Consider the following 27,016-nt stretch of genomic DNA (forward strand, 5'->3'; position numbering starts at 1 on the left):
ATGGAGTCTCGCTCTGTCACCCAGGCTGGAGTGCAGTGCATCGATCTCGGCTCACTGCAAGCTTCGCCTCCCGGGTTCACGCCATTCTTCTGCCTCAGCCTCCCGAGTAGCTGGGACTACAGGCTCCCGCCACCACGCCCCGCTAAATTTTTGTATTTTTAGTAGAGACAGGGTTTCACCGTGTTAGCCAGGATGGTCTCAGTCTCCTGACCTCGTGATCTGCCCGCCTCAACTTCCCAAAGTGCTGGGATTACAGGTGTGATTAACCACGCCCGGCCTGAAGGATTCTCTTAAGGAGAAGGCAAGAGCTTTGAAGTAAGACAGGCCTGGATATAAATGACTCTGCTAAGGAAGATGTGGTTATGAGAAGTCATGGGGATATAGCACTGGCAGAAGCAACCCTTTTAGTGGGTATGTATTATGAATCAGCCACTATTGAGTTGCTGTACGTAGCATCTCTACTCTTGACAAACAACAGTCTTCTAGATGAGGACAACAAAGCCCAGAGACGTTAAGTCAATTGCCACTGTCTGTCTCGGAGCCAGATCACACCCTGGCTATTGTAACTCACTCCTTTCTGTTATATTTCTCACTTTGGACAAGTTATCCCACCTTGACCTTCAGTTACCTCCTTTTTTAGAATGCTGAAACTCATATCTACCTTGCAGGCTTTTGTGAGAATAAAGTAAGAAAATGCAAGAAAAGGTTTATAACTGAGCTACTCTTAGAAGATGCTTCATAAAAATCTGGTAATTATCATCATAGTAGTATCAGTTAATAATTAAAATCACCTTCCCTTTCAAAATCCCTTTCCCAATGCTCAAACCCTTAAATCTAAGCATTCGTCAACTGCTAACTAAACTAAGAATGAGAATGCATTATAGGGCCAGGCATAGTGGCTCCTGCGTGTAATCCCAGCACTTTGGGAGGCCGAAGCAGGTAGATCACTTGAGGTTAGGAAAGACCAGCCTGATAAACATGGTGAAACCCCGTCTCTACTAAAAATACAAAACTAGCTGGGCATGGTGGTGCACACTTGTAATCCCAGCTACTGGGAAGGCTGAGCCAGGAGAATTGCTGAACCTGGGAGGCGGAGGTTGCAGTTGCAGTGAGCAGGGATGGCACCATTGCACTCCAGCCTGGGTAACAAGAGTAAAACTCCGTTTCAAAAAAAAAAAAAGAGAGAGAGAGAGAGTGTGTTATAATGGCACATTATCTTTAAATTCAGTTACCAGGTCTCCTAATGAAGTTTTGTTTTCAGATAGGTTATTGGGGGTTAGATCCTCCACACTCTGTCCAGATTGCCACTCATGCAACCTGAGATCTCTGACTGGAATCGGCGGCCTCTGAATTGCCCTATGATGTCTCTTCCTCATAATGGCCTGCCACTGCCTACTGTTCCTGGTCATTTCCTCCTTGTCTGAAAATTAATTCCTTGCAGCTTTGAAATTTCATAACCAGAAAAATCCTAAAAGTCTTAGTATCTTGAAGCCTTTATAAACCTCATAGATAAGGTTTACAGTGATAAAACACAGTAGTAGCTTGTGCCTTGGAAATCAGATGCACAGTGGCTTGTATCTTTCTGCACATTGTAAAAAATATATGTGTCTTGAAATTCTAGAATATGTTTGAATATTCAAAAAGGACAACTAGTTATGGAGAGTGTTATATGGATAATGTTAAATATCTTTCTTCCCCTACCATAAGTGGTTAACTACCTATTTCTTTGCGATTGCGCTGTGTGGTTCCTTCAGTGCAGACTGGGCAGACAAAATAATACACACTTGGGAAAGCTTCCTCTGTTTTGCAGTGGTGACATTTCACTGCCTTAAAGCCTGCATTTCTTACTTTTACAAACTTGTCACAAACTTTCACCATAATGTCCAAGTCTCCCCTGAAGATTGTGCAAAGCGAAATCAAAATTCTTGCACAGCTTTAATGATGACATCAGTGGTGAGAAAAAGATTATGCACGCACATACACAAATCCAGCTGGTACATGAGCATAAATAACAGTTTGGTGACAGCAGAAAAGTATTGATGCCTTTCAAATTTGATGTCTTTCCCTGAAGAAATTTGCTGATTTGCTGTGTTGAATTTAGGCTAGTTCTCTCTTTTCTTGATAAATCTATTTTTTTTCTCACTTTCTTAAGTTATTATGCATTCGTAAACTACATCTTGAAAGATCATAGTTGTCATCACCCACCCCAATTTTTCTTCTGCAGATAATCTAGGGAACTTTTTTAACCTTTATTTTGGCACTTGATGAACAGCAAGATATTAATACATTTAACAGAAATGGGAAAAATAACTTGAATAGCCAATATCTGTGCTTCAGAGAGAAAAGTTTTGATAGCACAAAGTAATAATACTGGCAATAATTTAGGAACATGCATATATTAGTATGCCTCTAATTTAAGAGCTAATTATCTTTGTTTTCATTCTTAAAAACAAATTTGTTTTTTCCATTAAATATAAAAATGGTTCCACCTTCTAGCAACCCCTTCATTAAAACTATACAAATAATTAAAACAAAGAAATTACCACATAATTGGGCCATATTACGCATAATTTATTATGCCTTTTCAGTCTTTAAATAATAGTTTATTTGTATAAATAATTTTTATAGTACTTCGGTATATGTAGGGAGGATACAGTGTCCAGAATGAAAGAAGCAATGTGATTAGTTGATGAGGTGTTGACATTGCCTTTATTTTATTATAGCTACACAGGTTGATTAGCATCATAACATTAGAATAAATCTGCATACACTTAAAATAAAACATAATGCCAAAAAAAGCAAACAGAACTTATTGGCCTGATTCGATAAGTTCTGGTATAGCTGACATTTTGCTTTAAAAAATTGTCCACCAGTGTTCTTCTGCTTATTTTTTTTGGATGTGTTTTCTTTGACTGTTTTTCTTTACCTTTCTGAAAGATATTTATAACTCTCCAGGGTGCACCATCCTACTGAGATAACTGTGTTCTTAGATGCTTGAAGACAAAGATGAACAGCTCACTTGTGGTGTGTGGTTATCTCATTATCTCTACCCACCCTGTTGTAGGGTATTGCTTGAGCTACAGTGAACTGTTTGCCCTGCTGGCAAACAAGCCCCTTGCAGTTCCTGATACGTGTTTTAACCGTTATTTAGGCGCACTCTTCGCAGTGAGCCTGAATATGCCCTGAGGCTCCCAATGAAAGGGAGCTTAATGATGTGTCAAAAATTGCACTACAAGGGCCCACAATAAATTCAGACTTTGTAAGTACAGGAGCCAACAGGGCAGCTGGAATTTAAGGTAGTGCTCACAACCAGACCAGTTGTCATGAAGTCATACTGAAGGGGAGTAGGGGAGTGTGTGTGTGTGTGTGTGTGTGTGTGTGTTCAGCTAGCCCAAAGCAAGAGAAGAGAACCTGTGTCAAAAATGACTGAGAGAAGAAGTCAAAGGATAAGCTGGAAACCATGAGTTAAAGAAGCCAAAGACATGTTTTTGAAACAATTCATAGAGGGAGATATAAATGTTCACATTGTCGATCAAAGAAATCACAGACATATTTTCCCAGCAAAAATAACCTTAGGTAGAAATGAAGCTTTGAAAACTTGGGTCTTCTAGGGGAACGTGTGGTGATTACTTGGGAACTTTCTTTTCTTACATTGAAGAAAGTACAGGTAAAACTGGATAACTTTTCTAATCCCCTTGGCAATGGAAGTAGCTTCTCATTGTATTTCCTCTTAATCTAGTTTAGAACAAATGGCTTATGCAAGGAGGGAATGCATTATAAAATAACTCTCAAACATTTGTGTAAAGAGATGCAGACCTTTTATTTTCCTAAAGCAGCTGTTGAATAATGAACTCAAAGTGGAATTAATTAAGGATACCACAGAAACTGTAGAGCCCTTGGGATTGCCCCATTTTTCAAAAATCTTTTAATACCCTAATCAAGCATCAGCAGGTTCATTAAAGAAGCTTGTCCTAGGTTGCTACTTGATCAGTAAAGGATTCCATAGAAGTGTTTCTTCTTTTGAATTTATCTTTTTCCCTTCTCTCTAGCCTGAATATTATTAGCATTAACAGATTTCACCTCATCTTTTTTATTGTTATTGAAAGAACCAAATACCTAAATATTTGCCACCAGAAGATGTGTATGCCTAGAATTAGTGATCCTTAAAAACGTAAGAGCCTAAAATAGTATATTTGCCTCAGAAATATGTATATATTGTGTTCCCATAACATTGTGAACATTTATATTCTTAAACATGTTAACCTGAATTTAATTTGTAAAGAGCTTTTAAAATAAAACTCCTTAAAGCTTAGTGAATTTCATTACACAAAGGATTCTTATTTAAGCACCTTTGACTCCTAAAAATGGACCCTGGAGACAAGATGGGACACTGTGCTCAATGGCTAAAATGTCAGGTGTCTATCAGCTGTAAGAAGAAAATTTTCAGTGTGTCCTTAAAGCACATTCAAAAATTATTTCTGGCATTTACATTTGGGAGTTTAAAAACTGCACAAGGATCTTATAAAAATCTTTTGCAAACATATTTTTATTTGTGTATGGTTCCAAAAGACAAAACAAATGTTTTCTAATTTGTTGCAAATTGGAAACATATAGCAGTGGTTTGAACGTTCCTGTTGGAGACCTAGTGACAGACGATTGGATAAACCAGAACATAATCTATAGGCCCATTTTGACCTTTTCAGAAATAGCCTTGACTTGATGTCATCAACTTGGAACTACTTTATTCTGTAGTCATAGAGCAGTCTGAGCATCTAGACATTTTCTCGGCATTTCTGCTTATCAACTTAACTCTCAGTCTCCAATCTTTTGGTAATGCTGAATGTTTTACTAATATTGGTGTTGAGTTCTTGATGTGACCCTGTACTTCAGTAGCCTACACTTTAAAGACATCTATAGCATAATGTCTTCTGATAATCTAACAGCAGAGTCTTTTATATCTAGACATGGACTACAATCTGGATCTAATTATCTTTAATTTGTTAATGTTTTACCATTTACAAGTCATGTGCACATTTGTTACCTTCAAAACAATCCTCCATGATTGGTTGGGCCCTTAGTTCACCCAAAGTGCCCCAATTAATGGGTGGTAGATTTGGGGCTAAACCTATGACTATACTCAGTGTTTATTCACCATTGCATATTTCCTCTCAGTTTAAGAAGAGTCAGTGACATTTAAGAAATGACCCATCTTGTCTGTGTTTAGAAATCTCTCTGTCAAGAGGAAGACTGAGAAGAGTGTGACCATGAGGTAGCACCCCCATGTGGAAACATGAGTAATGTTCACCCTCAAATATATATTTCTTCGAACTAACTTAATCAGATATATAAATTCTCATATTGGGGATGCTGGAATTAAATAGGACTTAAAGAAACCCACAGTTACATAGCATAATTCCCTCAAAGACCATCAGTATGACAGATATGAGATCTCAGAGCTATTTCCAGCTGGTAAATTGATAGACACCTCAGTGGTCCCAATGTGAACTTTTAAAACCTGTGTCATCTCGCTATAGAAGATCCTAACATTCCATGAGATAACAAATGTTAATTTTAAAAAATAATTACTAAATTTGGAAGCAAAAGCGGGAAGTTGTCTTGTAATACTGCAAGGGCTACTTTTAATATTTTTGGCTACTTAATTATAAATACAAATGTCAGAGATAGCTTACTGTGATGTATACAAGCCCATGTAAATAGTTGTACTTCTTGAGAGTGAGTTTCTAACGTTTACCTTTGTCCTACCTCTGGAAAGATACTAAAAGGTGATGTTTTCCTGGTCTGTGGCCAGAAAAATAAAGGAGTTTGGTTTTGGTTTTGTTTGTTTTAATCGTTTACCTCTGTGGATGGTAACAGAGAAGAATATATTTGAAATGAAAAAAATACTAGACTCTTTCCTGGGAATTAACATGAAACATCCTGAATGCTGCCTCTGCTGAGTTGGATACTATAAAGAGTGTGGCTGCATTTTCCATGAGGTGGTAAGAGCTGCTCACAAAGCAGGATGAATAGCGAGACAGCACAGCATATACTCATGCAAAGGAGTGGATGATACAACAAGAGAGATAGAAGTTTATAGTGAAAAGTTGGCAGTTGTGTGTTGCTAATACTTAGGGCTGAACCTTCAAGAAAAAAACTCATTCTGAGAGTTCAAAAGATTATACACTTCTGAGGCAGAACTGTGAACACATTCCATCTCTGTCCCATATCCTTTGTTTTCTCTGTTACCTTTCTTTACTCTGCCTTACTTTTCTCTCGTCTATTTTTACATGCTCCCTTTCTTCCCTTTAGGACATCTTTTCCCCATGTTTTATTTTTCCTTTCCCCCATGTCTCCTTCTATTCCCATCCTGTTGTGTTCCTCTGTCCCCGTTAACTGACCATGACATGGAGCTGAAGAGAAACACACATAGTGATTAACAGCCAAGGTTCTGGAGTCAGCCAGAAAACTGGCTCTGCTATGTGACCCTGAGCATCTTATTAGGTTGGTGCAAAAGTAATTACGGTTTTGCCATTTAAAAATTTTTAAATGGATTTCTGGGCAAGATGGCCAAATAAGAACAGCTGCGGTCTGCAGCTCCCAGCAAGACCAATGCAGAAGGCGGGTGATTTCTACATTTTCAAATAAGGTACCCAGTTCATCTCACTGGGACTTGTTAGACAGTGGGTGCAGCCCACGGAGGGTGAGCTGAAGCAGGGTGGGACATCGCCTCACCCAGGGAGCACAACGGGTTGGGGAACTCCCTCCCCTAGTCAAGGGAAGCCATGAGGGACTGTGCCATGAGGAACAGTGCATTCCAGCCCAGATACTATGCTTTTCCCATGGTCTTCACAACCCACAGATCAGGAGATTCCCTCAGGGCCTTGGATTTCAAGCAAAAACGAGGTGGCTATTTGGGCAGACCCTGTACTAACTGCAGAAGTTGTTTTCTTCCTTCCTTCCTTCTTCCTTCCTTCCTTCCTCTTTCTTTTCTTTTCTTTCTTTCTTTCTCTCTCTCTCTCTTTCTTTCTTTCCTTTCTTTCTTTCTTTCTTTTCTTTTCTTTTCTTTTCTTTTCTTTTCTTTTCTTTCTTTCTTCCTTTCATTCCTTTCTTTCCTTTCTTTTTTCCATACCCCATTGGCTCCTGGAACACCAGAAAGACAGAACCATTCACTCCCCTAGAAAGGGTGCTGAAGCCAGGGAGCCAAATTGTCTTGCTCAGTGGATCCCACGGAGACCAGCAAGCTAAGATCCACTGGCTTGAAATTCTTGCTGCCAGCACAGCAGTCTGAAATCGATCTGGGACCCTCCAGCTTGGTGGTGGGGAGGGGCACCTGCCATTTCTGAGGCTTGAGTAGGTAGTTTTCCCCTCACAGTGTAAACAAAGCCACTGGGAATTTCGGACTGGGTAGAGCCCACCACAGCTCAGCAAAGCTGCTGTAGCCAGACTACCTCTCTAGATTCCTCCCCTCTGGGCGAGGCATCTCTGAAAGAAAGGCACCAGCCCTAGTCAGGGGCTTATAGATAAAACTGCCATCTCCCCGGGACAGAGCACCTGGGGGAAGGGGCGACTGTGGAAGCAGCTTAAGCAGAATTAAATGTTCTTGCCTGCCAGCTCTGAAGAGACCAGGGGATCTCCCAGCACTGCACTCAAGCTCTGCCAAGGGACAGTCTGCTTCCTTAAGTGGGTCCTTGACCCCCATGCCTCCTGACTGGGAGACACCTCCCAGCAGGGTCAACAGACACCTCATACAGAAGAGCTCTGGCTGGCATCTGGCAGGTGCCCCTCTGGGACAAAGCTTCCAGAGGAAGGAACAGGCAGCAATCTTTGCTGTTCTGCAGCCTCCACTGGTGACACCGAGGCAAACAGGGTGGACCTCCAGCAAACTCCAGCAGACTTGCAGAAGAGGAGCCTGACTATTAGAAGAAAACTAACAAACAGAAAGCAATAACTTCAACATCAACGGAAAAGATGACCATGCAAAAACTCCATCCGAAGGTCACCAACAGCAAAGACCGAAGGTAGATAAGTCCATGAAGATGAGGAAAAATCAATGCAAAAAGGCTGAAAATTCCAAAAACCAGAATGCCTCCTCGCCTCCAAAGGATCACAACTCCTTGCCAGCAAGGGAACAAACTGAACAGAAAAAGAGTTTGATGAATTGACAGAAGTAGGCTTCAGAAGATGGGTAATAACAAACTCCTCTGAGCTAAAGGAGAATGTTCTAACCCAATGCAAGGAGGCTAAGAACTTTGATAAAAGGTTAGAGGAATTGTTAACTAGAATAACCAGTTTAGAGAAGAACGTAATTGTCCTGATGGAGCTGAAAAACACACCACAAGAACTTTGTGAAGCATACACAAGTGTCAATCCCAAAATCAATCAAGCAGAAGAAAGGATATCCGTGAAAACAAGATTAGAGAAAAAAGAATGAAAAGGAATGAACAAAGCCTCCAAGAAATATGGGACTATGTGAAAAGACCAAATCTACGTTTAATTGGTGTACCTGAAGGTGACAGGGAAAATGCAACCAAGTTGGAAAACACACTTCAGGATATTATCCAGGAGAACTTCCCCAACCTAGCAAGACAGGCCAACATTCAAATTCAGGAAATACAGGGAACACTGCAAAGACACTCCTCGAGAAGAGCAACCCCAAGACACATAATCGTCAGATTCACCAAGGTTGAAATGAAGGAAAAAATGTTAAGGGCAGCCAGAGAGAAAGGTCAGGCTACCCACAAGGGAAGCCCATCAGACTAACAGCAGATCTCTCTGCAGAAACCCTACAAGCCAGAAGAGAGTGGGGGCCAATATATTCAACATTCTTAACTAAAAGAATTTTCAACCCAGAATTTCATATCCAGCCAAACTTAGCTACATAAGTGAAGGAGAAATAAAATCCTTTATAGACAAGCAAATGCTGAGGGATTTTGTCAACACCAGGCCTGCCTTATATGAGCTGCTGAAAGAAGCACTAAATATGGAAAGGAAAAACCTGAACCAGCCACTACAAAAACAAACCAAAATGTAAAGCCCATCGACACTATAAGGAAACTGCATCAGCTAGTAGGCAAAATAACCAGCTAGCATCATAATGACAGGATCAAATTCACACATAACAATATTAGCCTTAAATGTAATGTGCTAAATGCCCCAATTAAAAGACACAGATTGGCAAATTGGATAAATATTCAAGACCCATCAGTGTGCTGTATTCAGGAGATCTATCTCACAAGCAAAGACACACACAGGCTCAAAATAAAGGGATGGAGGAAGATTTACCAAGCACATGTAAAGCAAAAAAAAAAAAAAAAAAAAAGCAGGGGTCACAATCCTACTCTCTGATACAACAGACTTTAAGTGTATGTGTCAACTTCCTCTTTTTCCAGCTATAACCATGGAGGGTACAGAAGAGAAGAAGATTCCTGCTGTGCCAGAAACCCTCAAGAAAAAGTGAAGGAATTTCGCAGAGCTGAAGATCAAGTGCCTAAGAAAGAAGTTTGCCCAAAAGATGCTTTGAAAGGGAAGGAGGAAGCTTATCTATGAAAAAGTGAAGCACTATCACAAGGAATATAGGCAAATGTACAGAACTGAAATTCAAATGGCGAAGATGGCAAGAAAAACTGGCCACTTCTGTGTTCCTGAAGAACCCAGATCGGCATTTGTCATCAAGATCAGAGGTATCAATGGTGTGAGCCAAAAGGTCTGAAAGGTGTTGCAGCTTCTTCGCCTTCGTCAAATCATCAGTGGAACCTTTGTAAAGCTCAACAAGGCTTCAGTTAACATGCTGAGGATTGTAGAGCCATATATTGCATGGGGGTACCCAAATCTAAAGTTAGTAAATGAACTAATGTACAAGCATGGTTATAGCAAAATCAATAAGAAGTGAATTGCTTCAACAGATAATGCTTTGATTGCTCAATCTCTTGGTAAATATGGCATCATCTGCATGGAGGATCTGATTCATGGGATCTATACTGTTGGAGAATGCTTCAAAGAAGCAAATAACTTCCTATGAGCCTTCAAATTATCTTATCCATGAGGCAGAATGAAGTAAAAGACCACCCATTTTGTAGAAGGTGGAGATGCTGGCAACAGGGAGGACAAGATCAACAGGCTTATTAGAAGAATGAACTAAGTTGTCTACCATGATTATTTTTCTAAGCTGGTCAGTTAATAAACACTACCTGCTCTCAAATTGGAAAAAATAAACAAACAAGCGTTAAACCAACAAAGATTAAAAAAAAAAAAAGTAGGGCATTACATAATGGTAAAGGGATCAATGCAACAAGAAGAGCTAACTGTCCTAAATATATATGCACCCAATACAGGAGCACCCAGATTCATAAAGCAAGTTCTTAGAGACCTACAAAGAGACTTAGACTCCCACACAATAATAGTGGGAGACTTTAACACCCCACTGTCAATATTAGATCAACAAGACAGAGAATTATCAAGGATATTCAGGACTTGAACTCAGCTCTCTACCAAGTGGACCTATTAGACATCTATAGAACTCTCCACCCCAGATCATCAGAATATATATTCTTCTCAGCACCACATAGCACTTATTCTAAAATCGACCATATAATTGAAAGTAAAACACTCCTCAGCAAATGCAAAAGAGCAGAAATTGTTCAGACCACAATGCAATCAAATTAGAACTCAGGATTAAGAAACTCACTCAAAACTGCAAAACTACATGGAAACTAAACTACCTGCTCTTGTGAATGACTACTGAGTAAATAACAAAATTAAGGCGGAAATAAATAAGTTCTTTGAAACCAATGAAAACAAAGACACAACATACCAGAATCTTTGGGACACAGCTAAAGCAGTGTTTAGAGGGAAATTTATGGCACTAAATGCCCACAGGACAAAGTGGGAAATAACCAAAATTGACACTGTAACATCACAATTAAAAGAACTAGAGAAGCAAGAGCCAACAAATTCAAAAGTTAGCAGAAGACAAGAAATAACTAAGATCAGAGCAGAACTGAAGGAGACAGAGACATGAAAAACCCTTAAAAAAAAAAAAACCAGTGAATCCAGGGGCTGGTTTTTTGAAAAGATTAACAAAATAGATGGACTGCTAGCCAGACTAATGTAGAAGAAAAGGAGAAGAATCAGATGGACAAAATAAAAATGATGAAGGGAATATCACCAGTGATCCCACAGAAATACAAACTACCATCAGAGAATACTATAAACACCTTTATGCAAATAAACTAGAAAATCTAGAAGAAATGGATAAATGCCTGGACACATATACCCTCCCAAGACTAAACCAGGAAGTAATTGAATCCCTGAATAGATGAATAACAAGTTCTGAAATTGAGGCAGTAATTAATAGCCTACAAACCAAAAAAAGCCCATGACCAGATGGATTCACAGCCGAATTCTACCAGAGGTACAAAGAGGAGCTGGTAACCATTCCTTCTGAAAGTATTCTAAACAATAGAAAAAGAGGGACTCCTTCCAAACTCATTTTATGAGGCCAGCATCATCCTGATACCAAAACCTGGCAGAGACACAACAAAAAAATAAAATTTCAGGCTAATATTCCTAATGAACATCAGTGTGAAAATCCTCAATAAAATACTGGCAAAACAAATCAAGCAGCACATTAAAAAGCTTATCCACCACTACCAAGTCAGCTTCATCTCTGGGATGCAAGGCTAGTTCAACATATGCAAATCAATAAACGTAATCCATCACATAAACAGAACCAATGACAAAAACCACGATTATCTCAATAGATGCAGAAAGGCCTTCAATAAAATTCAACATCACTTCATACTAAAAACACTGAATAAACTGGTATTGATAGAACATATCTCAAAATAATAAGAACTATCTATGAGAAACCCACAGCCAATATCATACTGAATGGGCAAAAGCTGGAAGAATTCCCTTTGAAAACTGGCAGAAGACAAGGATGCCCTCTCTCACCACTCCTATTCAACATAGTATTAGAAATTCTGGCCAGGGCAGTCAGGCAAGAGAAAGAAATAAAGGATATTCAAATAGGAAGAGAGGAAGTCAAAAAGTATTTCTGTTTGCAGATGACATGACTGTATATTTAGAAAACCCCATTGTCTTTGCCCCAAAACTCCTTAAGCTGATAAGCAACTTCAGCAAAGATACAAAATCAGTGTGCAAAAATCACAAGCATTCCTATACACCAATAATAGAGAGCCAAATCGTGAGCAAACTCCCATTCACAATTGCTACAAAGAGAAAAAAACAGGAATACAACTTACAAGGGATGTGAAGGACCTCTTCAAGGAGAACCACAAACCACTGCTCAAGGAAATAGAGAGTACACAAACAAATGGAAAAGCATTCCATGCTCATGGATAGGAAGAATCAATATTGTGAAAGTGACCATACTGCCCAAAGTAATTTATAGATTCAATGTTATTCCCATCAAGTTACCATTGACTTTCTTCACAGAATTAGAAAAAACTACTTTAAATTTCATATGAAATCAAAAAAGAGCCCGTATAGCCAAAACAATCCTAAGCGAAAAGAACAAAGCTGGATGCATCACACTACCTGACTTCAAACTATACTACAAACCTACAGTAACCAAATTGATGTGGTACTGGTACCAAAACATATGTATAGACCAATGGAACAGAACACAGGCCTCAGAAATAACACCACACATCTACAACCATCTGATCTTTGGCAAACCTGACAAAAGCAGTGGGGAAAGAATTCCCTATTTAATAAACGGTGTTGGGAAAACTGGCTGGCCATATACAGAAAACTGAAACTGGACCCCTTCCTTACACCTAATATAAAAATTAACTCGAGATGGATTAAAAACTGAAACGTAAGACCTAAAACCATAAAAACTCTAGAATAAAACCTAGGCAATACCATTCAGGACATAGGCATGGGAAAAGACTTCATGGCTAAAACACCAAAAGCAATGTCAACAAAAGCAAAAATTAACAAATGGAATCTAATTAAACCAAAGAGCTTCTGCACAGCAAAAGAAACTATGTGAACAGGCAACCTACAGAGTGGGAGAAAATGTTTGCAAAGTATCCATCTGACAAAGGGCTAATATCCAGAATCTACAAGGAACTTAAACAAATTTAAGAGAAAAAACCCCATTAAAAAGTGGGTGAAGGATATGAAGAGATACTTTTCAAAAGAAGACATTTATGTGGCCAACAAACATATGAACAAAAGCTCATCGTCACTGGTCATTAGAGAAATGCAAATCAAAACCACAATGAGATACCATCTCATGCAAGTTAGAATGGTGATCATTAAAAAGTCAGGAAACAACAGATGCTGGAGAGGATGTGGAGAAATAAGAACTTTTACACTGTTGTTGGGAGTGTAAATTAGTTCAACCATTGTGGAAGACTGTGGTGATTCCTCAAGGATCTAGATCTGGAAATACCATTTGACCCAGCAATACCATTACTGTGTATATACCCTAAGGATTATAAATCATTCTACTGCAAAAATACATGCACATGTATGTTTATTGCAGCACTATTCACAATGGCAAAGACTTAGAACCAACCCAAATGCCCATCAACTGGATAAAGAAAATGTAGCACATATACACCATGGAATATTAGGCAGCCATAAAAAGGAATGAGTTCATGTCCTTTGCAGGGACATGGATGAAATTGGAAACCATTATTGTCAGCAAACTAACACAGGAATAGAAAACCAAACACACTGGCCGGGCGCAGTGGCTCAAGCCTGTAATCCCAGCACTTTGGGAGGCCGAGACGGGCGGATCACAAGGTCAGGAGATCGAGACCATCCTGGCGAACACAGTGAAACCCCGTCTCTACTAAAAATACAAAAAACTAGCCGGGCGAGGTGGCGGGTGCCTGTAGTCCCAGCTACTTGGGAGGCTGAGGCAGGAGAATGGCGTAAACCCGGGAGGCGGAGCTTGCAGTGAGCTGAAATCCGGCCACTGCACTCCAGCCTGGGCGACAGAGCAAGACTCCGCCTCAAAAAAAAAAAAAAAAGAAAAGAAAACCAAACACCACATGTTCTCACTCATAAATGAGAGTTGAACAATGAGAACATATGGGCACAGGGAGGGAACATTACACAGCAGGGCCTGTTTGGGGGTGGGCGACAAGCATTAGGAGAAATACCTAATGTAGATGATGGGTTGATGGGTGGAGCAAACCACTATGGCACATGTATACCTATGTAACAAACCTGCATGTTCTGCACATGTATCCCAGAACTTAAAGTATAATTAATTAATTATTTCAACAGATATTAAAACCATGCAAAAAATTTAAATGGCAAAACTGCAATTACTTTTGCAGCAACCTAATATTGAAACCCCTTTGAGCCACGTGTTACTCATCTGTAAAATGGGGCTAATGATATAACATAATTCACAGTTACTAAAAAGAAAATGCAGCTGACTCTCAAACAACGTTAAGTTTGAACTGCAAGGGTTCACTTATATATGGATTTTTTTTCAACCAAATGCAGATAGAAAATACAGTATCCGGGGGATGTGAATGAAGCCCACATATAGGGTGGGCCAACTTTTTATATACTCGGTTTCCTCGGAGCCGATTGCAGGACTTGAGTATGTATAGGTTTTTGTATCAGAGGGTGGTCCTGAAACCAATCCCTGGTGTGTACCAAGGGACAGTTGTATAGTATAATGCCATTTAGCACAGTTCCTGAAACATAGGAAATGCTTAATAAGTGTAGGCTTTTTATTTGTACTGGGAAAATATGGAAATAATGGAAATATATTACAAATATACATACAATATGACAAGTTGCATATCTAAATAAAGGAATCACACCGATGGTTAGAGAAAAGGAGGAAAAAATACGACAATTCTAGTGCTGGAGGTGGCACGTAAAATGCAGAGCTCAAGTACTAGACAGGGGAAGGTCAAAATGTAGGATCTGTGTTTCCCAGAAGGTCGATGGAGGGAAACCCTATCAGATACACGATTCACAATTTTCTTGATGTTTCTGTATTAAGCCTATTAGTTGCTCAGTGGAAGCCCAACTGTTTCCAGTACTAAGACCTCAAAAGTTCTTATTCAAGAGCCTTTATAAAGTTGACACTGTATAATGTGAACAAAATCTCCAGAGTTAAATACAATGTTGTGTTTTGTAGAATTCTTTCTTTTAACTTCCCTCAGTAGAGGCTGCTGCTGCAACACCAAAATGCAGTTCCGTCAAAGCAACTCTAGCACTATATACAGACGATGAAATTTGGAGCCAGACAGACTTGGTTTGAATTGTGTAAAATGCCATTTACTTGCTGGGTGGCCTTGAGCAAGCTATTTGACAGTGCTGGGAGTGTTTCCTGATCTGGAACAGAGATATTAACCCCTACCTTGCATAGTTATTTTAAAGATTATTACTCAAGTATGAAAAGCGCCTATCTCAGTGCTAGGCACAGGGACACAATAACTATTGAGGTAACATAGCTATGGGGTTTAAGTATGTTACTCTCAAATGGTTTGGCTAAATCCAAAAATACAATTTAGAAGATCTAAAAAGGAATGTATGTCCTTCAGGCAACCTTCCATAAATACAATTTCTCACAACTGATTTTTGATAGGCACTGGGCAGCAAGCGTTCAGCGTTATCCTCTTTTGACAAGTACTTGGAGTGCAAATATTCTGTTGCCAATTAGGGACAGACCATGCTTTAAGCCTCAGCTGAGATGGGAATATAGTTGACAACTCTTTTAAAAGTTGAGAAGTCTAACCAAAACATAAATCTGTAAAATGCCACCTCGCCTCCACATGGACATGGGCTGAGAATGGGACAAGATTTTTTCTCACAAACCTCAAAATTCTATGCCAAAGAGCATGACTGTGATTATTTTAGCACGCAAAAAATGTTAAAGAAGGTGTTATGAAACTCCCACTACCATAGGCATAAAGAAGGTCCCATTAGAGCAACCATTGAACAGTTAACCTTATAACTTCCTGTGAGTCCTCTGCCAGAACTTGCAATGCTTTGGTGATAACATCCTGTTCAGAGTGGTTGACTGTAACTAACTTGAGTGCTTCATAACATCTGCCAAAAATAATTATTTGGGTTTTAGAATGATTAATCTTGAGCTAATTTTTAATACTGATTAAATAGTCAGATATTTGTTTTTAAGCTCACGCCTATTTTGTGACAATAAAGCCATGACATTAATATGTTAGGAAACACTTTTTCTGTTGTTTCCTTTTGCTTTGCATCCAGTCAGTCAAAAGTGACAAGTCAAGGTACAAGTTAAAAAGAAGTTGCCACATGGTGTAAAAGAGGGTAGAACACATCCTGTTTCATCTCAGTGAAAATTCTTATCCATCAAGACAACTTTTCCACAAAACCCAACTCAGGATAACACAAAAGGACAGGTTCTATAGGATCATTAATCATTGGTGCCCAGAGGACTTCATGCAGCTTGTCTATAATGAATTTCTGTCCATGTTGAAAAGTTCCAGAATGAACTATCTGAAAATATATTGTTTGTGGCCAATTTTCCTAAAAGCTGCAGGATTCACTGTTAAAATATTGTGCCTAGAATCCTCCTGCTGTTAGGTAAAATTTTGGCCTGAGAAGGTTGACTGGTGAATTATCATGGAGAAGACTCACTCAGAATGTCTAGTGATATAAAAAGGCCGATAGTTTTGGAGAATAAATAATCACCTCTTTTTAAAGGGATGGCCACATTGGACTTATTGTCTACTGTTAAAATTGACATAGATGAACACTTCTGCAAAGAAACCACCCTTAAGCAGATGTGAAGGCAGGAAATCTATGAAGATTGTGTTTATCTCAACCTTTCTGAACAACTGCACGCTGAAGAGTGCTAAGGGAAGCCAATCAGAGACAAGGAGTATAAATGTGAAGTAATTAGGCCAGGCGTGGTGGCTCACGCCTGTAATCCCAGCACTTTGAGAGGCTGAGGTGGATGGATCACCTGAGGTCAAGAGTTTGAGACCAGCCTGGCCAACATGGCGAAACTCCATCTCTACTAAAAATGCAAAAAATTAGTCAGGTGTGGTGGCACATGCCTGTAATCCCAGCTCCTCAGGGGAACTGAGGCAGAAGAACGGCTGGAACCCAGGAGGCAGAGGTTGTGGTGAGCCAAGATGGTGCCATTGTATTACAGCCTGGATGACAGTGCGAGACTCCATCTCAAATAAACAAATTAATTAATTAATTAATTAGAAGTAGTTTATCTTGTTTTATGTAACTGGGGAAAGAAACCAACCAAGTCAACTGAGATTTGGAAATCTACACCCTCACTCACTGCATTTACACCCTAGGAAATTATGACACTAAAATAACCCCTTGTTCTAAATTCTAAGACCTAACAAACAAATTCAGTTCCTTCCATGTAGGTTATCTGAATTTTCTAAGACAATGAGAAAAATTGGATTTGGTAAGATCTTGGGTGTTCTCTTTCAAATTAAATTTTATCCAGTCATTCCGTCTGACCAGTCCTAGTCAAACAGGTAGCAGGAAGGTAAGTCTCACCTTTTCCAGAACACGGATTGGATTAGAGACAGTTTTAATTTACCAGGATGCCATTGAGAAGAAGAAAGAAGACCTTCCTTCATTAAAGTTTCTACCACATAATTGCAATCTCTTCTCTTTCCTGACTGTAGGAGAGAAAGGGTAGTGCCATCATAGCTATCAGAAGGAGAGTAATTGTAGCCCTTAACCTACTTTATCTATTTTATAGTCTACTCTCTAGGAAGCCTCTAGTGCAGTATGTAAACTCCACATGGCCTGTTGATGGTGTTTGAGAAGAGTGAGAATTTTTAGTCAATACTCATAATAGGTCTCTAAATTAGCTGATCACCTAAAACACTCAGGGAATAACTAAAAATGCAGATTCCAGGGCCCTACTGCCAGAGATTCTAATTAAATCTAATAGGGGCCAGATGTGATGGATGAATTTAAGATTTTTCAAAATCTGTAAGAATTACACCAAGATGTTTAAATGGTCTTTTTAACTTACTTTTGTATGTGTACCTGTGGAAGGCCAAATCATACTTTCAGACATGTCTGCTTCAGGGGCTAAAATAATTCAATCAGAACTTAGTTTCTTGTCATTTCTTGGTTTGGTTTTCCTCTGCATTAGCATTGATCTTAGACAGGATTTCCTGTAAGTGGCAATAAATATCTTCAGGTTTACATTCTTCTAGCTTTTGGTCAGGGGAAAAAAGATTCTCTTTTTCTGTAATTCCAAAGACCCACAGTCGAGTCTCACTATTCTGATTGGCCCATCCTTGAACCGATTACTGTAACTGGGAGCAGCTGATACTCTTGTTGACCAGGTCTGGGTCAAATGTCCATACACATGGAGCCAGGGGTGGAACTGGCACCACCAGAAACCATCAACTAAAAGTGGGGGAGGGTTTCCCCACAGAAAATCAGAGTGCTGAACAGAAGAACAAGAGAGTTCAATCGTAGAGAGATGGTGGATCGGCCAACAGTTCCCAATAAGGGCCATAATCATATATCTGAACCAACAATGTTTCAGATGAGAAGAGGAAATATGTATAAATACAAATCGATACACTGATCTTTGGTGAAACATGCTGCCTTCCCCATACTAACTTACTTATATTGCAGATTAAGTCTGATTAGTACAACTAGAATATACCTAGAACCTCAATTCTGACAAAAGAAACAATAAAATGATAGTAAAAATCCCTCAGAAACCAGCACTGTACTTTTATAGTAATCAGTGCTTCAGGGGACTGAGACCCTTGTAATTGTTAAAAAGATGGTAGAGTTTAAAGGTTAAGAGGTAGCAAGTTTCAACTCCTTCTGTATAGTAAGCCAGACACAGTTTTGTTTGTTTGTTTGTTTGTTTGTTTTGAGACACAGTCTCGCTCTGTCGCCCAGGCTGGAGTGCAGTGGCACAATTTCAGCTCACTGCAACCTCTACCTCATGGGTTCAAGCAATTCTCATGCCTCAGTCTCCCAAGTGGCTGGGATTATAGACATGCGGCATGCCACCACACCCAGATAATTTTTTTCTTTTTTTGTTTTTTCGAGACAGAGTCTCACTCTGTCGCCCAGGCTGGAGTGCAGTGGCGTAATCTTGGCTCACTGCAAACTCTGCCTCTCAGGTTCACGCCATTCTCCTGCCTCAGCCTCCCAAGTAGCTGGGACTACAGGCACCCGCCACCATGCCCAGCTAATTTTTTGTATTTTTGGTAGAGATGGGGTTTCACCATGTTGGATGGTCTCGATCTCCTGACCTTGTGATCTGCCTGCCTCGGTCTCCCAAAGTGCTGGGATTACAGGCGTGAGTCACCACGCCCAGCCCAGACACAGTTTAGCTGTGCCAAAGCCCTGGGTGAGTCTTAAAGGTTTGAGATGATAAGAGATTTTCAACAAGATATAGGGCTTCTCTGTTACAGGTTTTCAGTACGTGTTATCAAGAGCATTTCTTAGCTTTGACACCTTTTATCTTTAACACAGTCTTTAAAATGGATCTTAAAATGGAGAGGAAGAAAGAAGAAAAAAACATTATTTAATGGACAAGGAGAAATTTTTAGAGTACATTAATAAAATACCCTTAAATAAGTATACTAATTTATATTCAATAATCTTTAAATATATATTTAGAATTTTTTCATACAATCTTGAAGAGAGGCTACAAAAATTGTTTAAAATCCTGTCAAATTTTACCACCTTATTTTTGGAAATAAGATTGTGAAGTATCATTAAAAATCATTAAAAATGATTGCCATTGCACGTGATAGAAAATGTTTGCCTTACCCAAAACTCAGTTTTTCTATCTGCAATATGGGAATACGAATAAAAACATATAATTGAAATTGATAAAGGAGAAAGAAGTTAAATGATCCTCTGGGGCATAGAAATGCTTAGTTATAATTATTCTTTCATGGTAATAATTTTATTTAATTAAATTATTTAAATCCAGCTTCATATTTAATTCCTATTTAGGTTTCAAAATAATAAAAATCCTTAAATATATTAACAGTACCATGTTAATTCATGTAAAAATATTTCTTAGAAGTGAGATAAACAGTAACAGCATTTAATGAATTTTCATAGTATAGTTGAATTGATATATTAATTTTACAGTTGAGGAAGAGGGGCCCACACATAATTACTTAATATTTATGGATACATACTTCCCATGGGATGAATAAATAAAAGTACAGATAAATATACATATGATATAAATTTGTATACACATATCTTATGTTGTATCCATATACACAAAGATGTTATATTCATGTACACACTTGGCAAACATGTTTATACATACCTATTTTACCTTGAACACTAAAACGTTTCAGCTGATTTAGGGCTCTCATTATCCATAAAATGTCTCAATTAAAAAGAGCTTACTTGTTTTATGGGAGAAGTCTTAGCATTATTCAGCCCTTTTTACTTTACCTTTTCGTGTTTTCCTTTTTAGACTTTTCCTCCCCATCTGTATGCCAGTTACCCTCCGTTTTGCATAAACTAGACATAAAAGAGAGGAAAACAAAGCTATGCAGACAACCCAGAGCATTTCGTGATAGATGGTATGATATGTGTTTTGCTTTTAAGTAGCATATTGCCCTCTCTTTGACACTAACTCCATTCCATTTACCGTCGCTCTAATTGGCAATGAGACCAAGACCAAGACAGTCTTGAACCAGTGTTCTTTTCTAACTGGTATTTAAAGGCTGTACACTATTCCATGCCTCCTCAAGACTGATGTAAAGCTAGAAAAGAGGAAACACATTGCTGTCTCTTTATTACACTAGTAAACCCTGAATCCAGAGTTGCCACTGAGTGGATGTCTTTATTAGAGCAAGAAATGTGGTGGACACTGCTGGACAGGAGTGTGGTCAAACATATCTGAAAGGCAAAGACATAAATGAAAGAAGTGCAATGTTGCCGTAACAGTGAACTAGTGAAAGGGGAGCTGGATTCTGCCCAGTGTCATGCACTTAGAAAACAAAGCCACACCTGTCTCCCTGGGAGATAGAATAGCTCCAGAAAAGCTGACAGCAGAACAGGGAGGCAGTTTAGATTGCAGCAATTGATAGAAAAATTGGCTGTAGAAACAACGGGAAATCTGCCAGGGCCCACCTGCTTTTCCGTGCTTGATATTATATAACTTAGCTTACAAACACATGTATTAAGCTTTATCATGAAAAATATTAAGAAATGTTTTGTAGCAGTATAGGAAGATACAGGATTATCCTAGAATTTTAGAAGTGCTGGCATAAAAACAGTAGAAGCGGTTTTCAGGTGTATTTCACTTGTCCTGCTGCGTTTAGCAGTTTTCATTTCTGTTTTTTTGATGTAATATATTGAGAAAAACAAACCCAACCAACCTAAGGGAGGCACTGACTGTTGCTGACCGGAAAAATAAAACAAATCCCTCCTAACATGTGTTCCTGCTGTATTTCCCGTAGATGAATGTGGGGATAAGAAGTTTTATTTCCTGATATAGGTGGTACCATAGGTAACTTGGCAACAGAGACCACAGAGGAATGCAAATGAAAACCTAAGACTCTAGGCCCAAATTAAAAGTGTTCCTCACCCAAGATTACGAAATAGAAAACATTGTCATATTTATCCAGTAGTGCTTTCTTCGGGGCAGAGAAGATGACTTTGAATACACTATCCTCGTTCTCCTGTGCCAAGGTTTGTTTTTATTTTAACTTTTTTTTTCTTTCTATGTGTCGAGCTAAGCTGTCCTTCTTTCCTTTTCTATTTCTTTCCATGTTTTCTCTCACTGAGTTTTCCTCAGCATTTTTTTTTTCATATTCTCAGCCATTTCTTATTTAGAAAGTAAGGCGTTCAAAAAAATTTTTTTTAACTGATTATATTTTTCATAGGAATTTATAACTGTTATAGTTGCATGACAGTCTCACCGTATGGTGGTAGCATTATATTGCCACTTTCCATCACCTGCCTCTAGGACCCTGCTTTTCCAATTATAATTAGCAAAGATTGATGTTGATATTTGCTTTAGCTATTTTATAGTGGCTTTAGTGAAACTTCTCCGAACTCAAATGAGGACCAACTGTCCAAAGAATCATCATGTGGATAGTGTCATTGACTAACATTTAAAAATATTTTGGAAGTGTTGGCAAGATATACCCAAGATTCCTTACCATTAATTTTCTCGGCCTAGTTTCTCTCAGTTATTTGTATTGGAATTTACCTCCACAAAAGTTTAGCACTTTTAATTTTATTTATTTATTTGTGTATTGTGTATTTACTTTTAGCACTTTTTCTTTTAAATGAAATATAAAGAATAGGTGAAATTTTATTTTACTGAAATACAATTTATATGTCATAACATTCACCCATTTTAAGTATAGAATTCACTGGTTTTTAGTAAATTTCCAGAGTTGTACAACCATCACCTCAGAGGATCCTTCATGACTGATACAGTCCTCCCCATTCCCATCTCCAGCTCCTGGAAACCACTAATGTGTTTTCTGTCCCTAGGGATTTGCCTTTTTTGACCTTTTCATATAAATGAAATCATATACTTTGTCCTTTATATCTGACTTTTTTCACTTACTGTGGTGATTTTGAGTTCATGATGTAGAATGTGTCAGTAGTGTCTTCTTTTATTTTTATTTTTTTGAGACAGGATCTTGCTCTGTTGCCCAGGCTGGAATGCAGTGATGTAATTATGGCTCACTGCGGACTTGAACTCCAAGCTCAGGTGACTAGCTGGGACTACAGGTGTGTGCCACCACTCCCAGCTAATTTTTAAAATTGTTTTGTAGAGACAAGGTCTCACTATGTTGCCCAGGCTGGTCTTGAACTCCTGGACTCAAGTGATCCACTTTCCAAAGTACTGGGATTACAGGTATCTTCTTTTTATTGCTGAATGGTATTCCTTGGATATAGCACATTATGATTATCGATTTACCAGATGATAAACATTTGGATTGTTTCTATTTAGGGAATAGCATGAATAATGCTGCAATGCACATTCATGTATGTATCTTTATGTAGGCATATGTTTTCATTTTTCTTTGATAGGAATAGAATAATTGGTTAATGTAGTAAATGTATGTTTACATTTTTAAGAAACTAACAATCTGTTTTCCAAAGTAGCCGTACCGTTTTACTTTCCTACCAACGATATATAAGGGTTCTAGTTTCTCTGTATCTTCACCAACATTTAGTACTTTCTGTCCCGATTACAGCCGCTCTAGTGGGTGTGAAGTGGTATCCCATTGTGGTTTAATTTATGTTTCCCTAGTAACTAATGATTTTGAACATCTTTTCATGTGCTTATTTGACATTCAGCTGTTTTGTTTGGTCAAATGTCTATTTAAATCTTTCTCCCATTGTTTAAATGGGGTTTTTGTCTTTGTATTAAGTTTTAAATACCCTATATACTCTGAATACAAGTCCTTAATCAGATATATGATTTGCAATTATTTTCTCTCGATGTGTGGCTTATCTTTTCATTTTCTTAATGGTGTCTCTTGGACCACAAATGTTTTTAACTTTAATATGGCCAAATTTTTTAAATATACTGTGTGTGTGCATATATATAGATATAGATATAGATATAGACACACACAGACATTTATACACACACACAGAGAGAGAATGCTTTTGGTGTTGTATCTGTGAATAAATACCTTGCCTACCCCAAGGCCACAAATACTTTCTTCTAGAGGTTTTGTGGTTTTAGTTCTATGATCCATTTTGTATCATCTTTTTTTTTTTTTTTTTTTTTTTTTTTTAAGAGGCAAGGTCTCATTCTGTTGCTCAGGCCGGAGTGCAAGGGCTATTTGCAAGCTCAATCACAGTGCACTGCAGTTTTGAACTCCTGGGCTCAAGCGATCACCTACCTCACCCTCCTAAGTAGCTAACACTACAGGTGTACACCTGAATTTTCTGTATATAGTAATTTTATTACCTTTAAATATAGTTTAATTTTACATTATTGTGCTCATTCCCACAAATACACCTGAATTTATCTTTGGAAAATTTCAGAAGACATGTAGAAAGGTTTTTTTGTTTTTGTTTTTGTTTTTGTTTTTTGTATCCTTGACCTAATCACAAACAGCACCATCTTTTGGTCTGTATTTACATTTGCTTTTTACAATAGCCATCTACTAATAGCTCACATTTTTCCTTGAGAGGACATTAAATTTCAGAGAGATCTAAAACCTTTCTGAAGCTTGTGAATAATTTAAAAGATTGAGCAGAATAGTCTTTAGAGTCGCTGTCCCAACAATGAATATCCAAGTAAATTGTCAACAAGAAACTGAGGATCATCCCGTGAGAGTGTGACATCACATCTGAACCTATGATTAATGCCTGCTTAATATCCCCTTTTGTTTAAATAGGATGCAATATTCAATTATTCTGGAAAATTGATCACAGTAAATCATTGATTTTAAAAACTTCAGGAAATTTGGTTTAAAACAGTACTCAGAGAAGTATAAATGTTTCTTGAGAATTGTACATCAGTGCCGTGTGGCTCAACAAAATATGTCCACTCCTGACAGGTCATTTTTAGAAACGAGGCTTTATGGGCAATCAGCTACAATGAGAAAAATGCCTGAAAGATAATACATCTCAGCATCTCCATGTCAATGAAGTGAAAGCTTTTCTGAAAATGAAATGGCCTTCTTTTAGAACTCTGGAATCCTAAACTACAGACATTTCAGGAACTATTTTGGCTGAAAATGATAGGAGAGATTTTTCTTTTTCATAATTTTTATTACAGTGGAATTGGTTTTTGTATTTCTAACAGTTTGACAAGAGCTAATTACAATGCGCTCATCTGTTTTGTGGACTAATTTGAGCCATCGGGCATCAACACCATAGACATGCAGCAGCATTGCAAATGATACGCATGCTTCCCTTGCTCCAAGAATTTGTACTTGCTATAAAAGAAAACAGATTTGGACAGCCCTGAAAAAGTCGGGTTTGGTTTGAAGAAAACATTTCAGAATTACATTAGAGCTGGCCTACAAGTGAACTAAAAATACCTGCTCATCTCAGTGGTCTTGGCCCAGGGCCTTTCCTTTTACTGTAAAAGTCAGGCTGTTTGAACAGTTGGAGTTCGGCTTGCTTGCTGTCTAAACTAGTGTTCTCTGATAACTTCTGTTACCATTGAAACACAAGCCCCATTGCATTTAAGAGAATGTTTAGAGGTGTGGAAAATAGCCAAGAGAAATGTATACTTAGTGCTCAAACCTTTAGGCTTCCCGTGCAGTAACTAGACCACTTAGAGCTGTTAAGAAATAAATGGGAGAAAGACATTCATCAGTAAACATTACGCAGCAAGGGTAAAAGATGGAATGGAGTAAAGAAGGCTGTTAAAATCAGCCTAAGATGATTATTTGAATTGCAAAGAGAACTGTTCAGACATAGCTAGAGCTGCTAAACATAACTCTTGAAGTTTTTCCAGAACAGAGGGATTGGGGGAATGAGACCAGTGAAGGAGAAAATTAGAAAATTATAAGACGGAATGGGAGATGAAGTTTCAAAAGCTGGTAAACGATAGCTGAAATATACAATATTATTAGGTCTTAAATCTATTTATGAGGGCAAAAATTTAAAAACACACTTTCTGACTTTGGCTCTGTGATTTTCAGATTTAAACGAAGATATTAAATCCGGACAAAGAATAATCAACAATAACTGCAAGGTTATATCATGAAGGATAAAAAAGAAAGATCAGAAATCAGTAGCCCAGGGAAGAGAGTTATGATAAGCTGGATAAGTCTGAGTGAAATAATTTGAGTGGAAAAAAGTCAGAGTGCTACCAGATATCCCAAAAGTTGGCAGAATTCAACACTCTGCACATCAGCTACTATAAAAAAGGAATTACCATAATTGATCATCTGCTTTTTTAAAGACATTCCTGTTCAGTGAGTTAGAGCTGGAGGTGTAAAGACTGAAGGACTAATTTTTAAAGTAACTTGTATCACAGACTTTACTAACATGTGTTTGGCTTGTTAGATAGCTGGGTATCCTATTTTCTGGCACAGTATAGAGAACAGAGGGAGGTTCCCCCCATGAGCAACTGAAGTGCCAGCTGTTGCCCTAAATATTGTACCTGTTCATGATGGAGATAGCTTTAAAGCCAGATTTCAAGCTTAGGGAAAATTTTACATTTTGTACATCAGCAAACATTGGTATAAGATTTGTGTGTCTAGATACAGCATTTGTATACACAAAGGGAACTGATCAAAAATTGATTTCAAAAATAGGAGTGGTAATATTCATTTCTTTAAAAGTTTAAAAGGAAACTGCATTTAATAAGCTTTAATAAATGTTTACCTCACTTCTAATGCCTTAGAAAATATATAGAAATTGTCAATTTCTATAAAATACACTTAAATAAAAGATCACAGTGAATGTAGCAATTTTTTTAAACAATAATTTGAAAACTTGAAAGGCAGGAAGGAATATCAGCACATCATGTAATGATTAGAGTATCATGAAAAAGGTATCTTTTTCATTGGAGGCATAAGAAGGAGAAAAGCTAAAATACCCTGAGATCCAACATTAAAACCCTTTTTTGTCTTCCTTAGAAAATAATTAAAGCATGGACTGTGAGTTCCCTAGCACTGGTGAGATAGTTGTGGGTCTTTCGAGAAAAAGTTGGATCCTGGGAAAACAGGGCACTAGAGAAAGGCAAGCTTCAATGAGCTTAACAGCCTTAACTCATTCTTAAATGTTTCTTTGATGTAGTCCTTGAGCATTTTTTAGAGTGATTGTTACTTGATTCCAGCAACTTCCTCACAGGCCACATAATATCAATTCCTTTAATTGGTCATTTAAAATAATAAATATGTGCTGATCTGTAGTCTGCAAAAATGACTCTGCTTGCAGCCTGATTTTGAATGAGCTGAACTTCTGTGAATTATAAAGCTGTTAAAATTAAAACATCAACTGTGTTTGATACCATAGTAGGCGTTACAAGCTATAAAGGTAACGGACTCATTTCTAATGAAAGGGACCTCAGAGAATCAACATTCTCCAGGCATCTATAAGCATT

The 27,016-nt window shown here is 38.2% G+C and overlaps 1 protein-coding gene and 1 pseudogene across 11 annotated transcripts in view; both read left to right on the plus strand.

The window, feature by feature from the left end:
• The window catches only part of MCTP1 (multiple C2 and transmembrane domain containing 1), a 612,722-nt gene that overhangs the window by 481,505 nt on the left and 104,201 nt on the right, over positions 1 to 27,016 (plus strand). The gene's annotated exons all lie outside the window — the stretch shown is intronic.
• On the plus strand, positions 9,258 to 10,238 carry LOC117064912 (annotated as a pseudogene).

The sequence above is a fragment of the Trachypithecus francoisi genome, unplaced genomic scaffold (genome assembly GCF_009764315.1).
Source record: "Trachypithecus francoisi isolate TF-2019V2 unplaced genomic scaffold, Tfra_2.0 Lachesis_group2, whole genome shotgun sequence".
NCBI lineage: Eukaryota > Metazoa > Chordata > Mammalia > Primates > Cercopithecidae > Trachypithecus > Trachypithecus francoisi.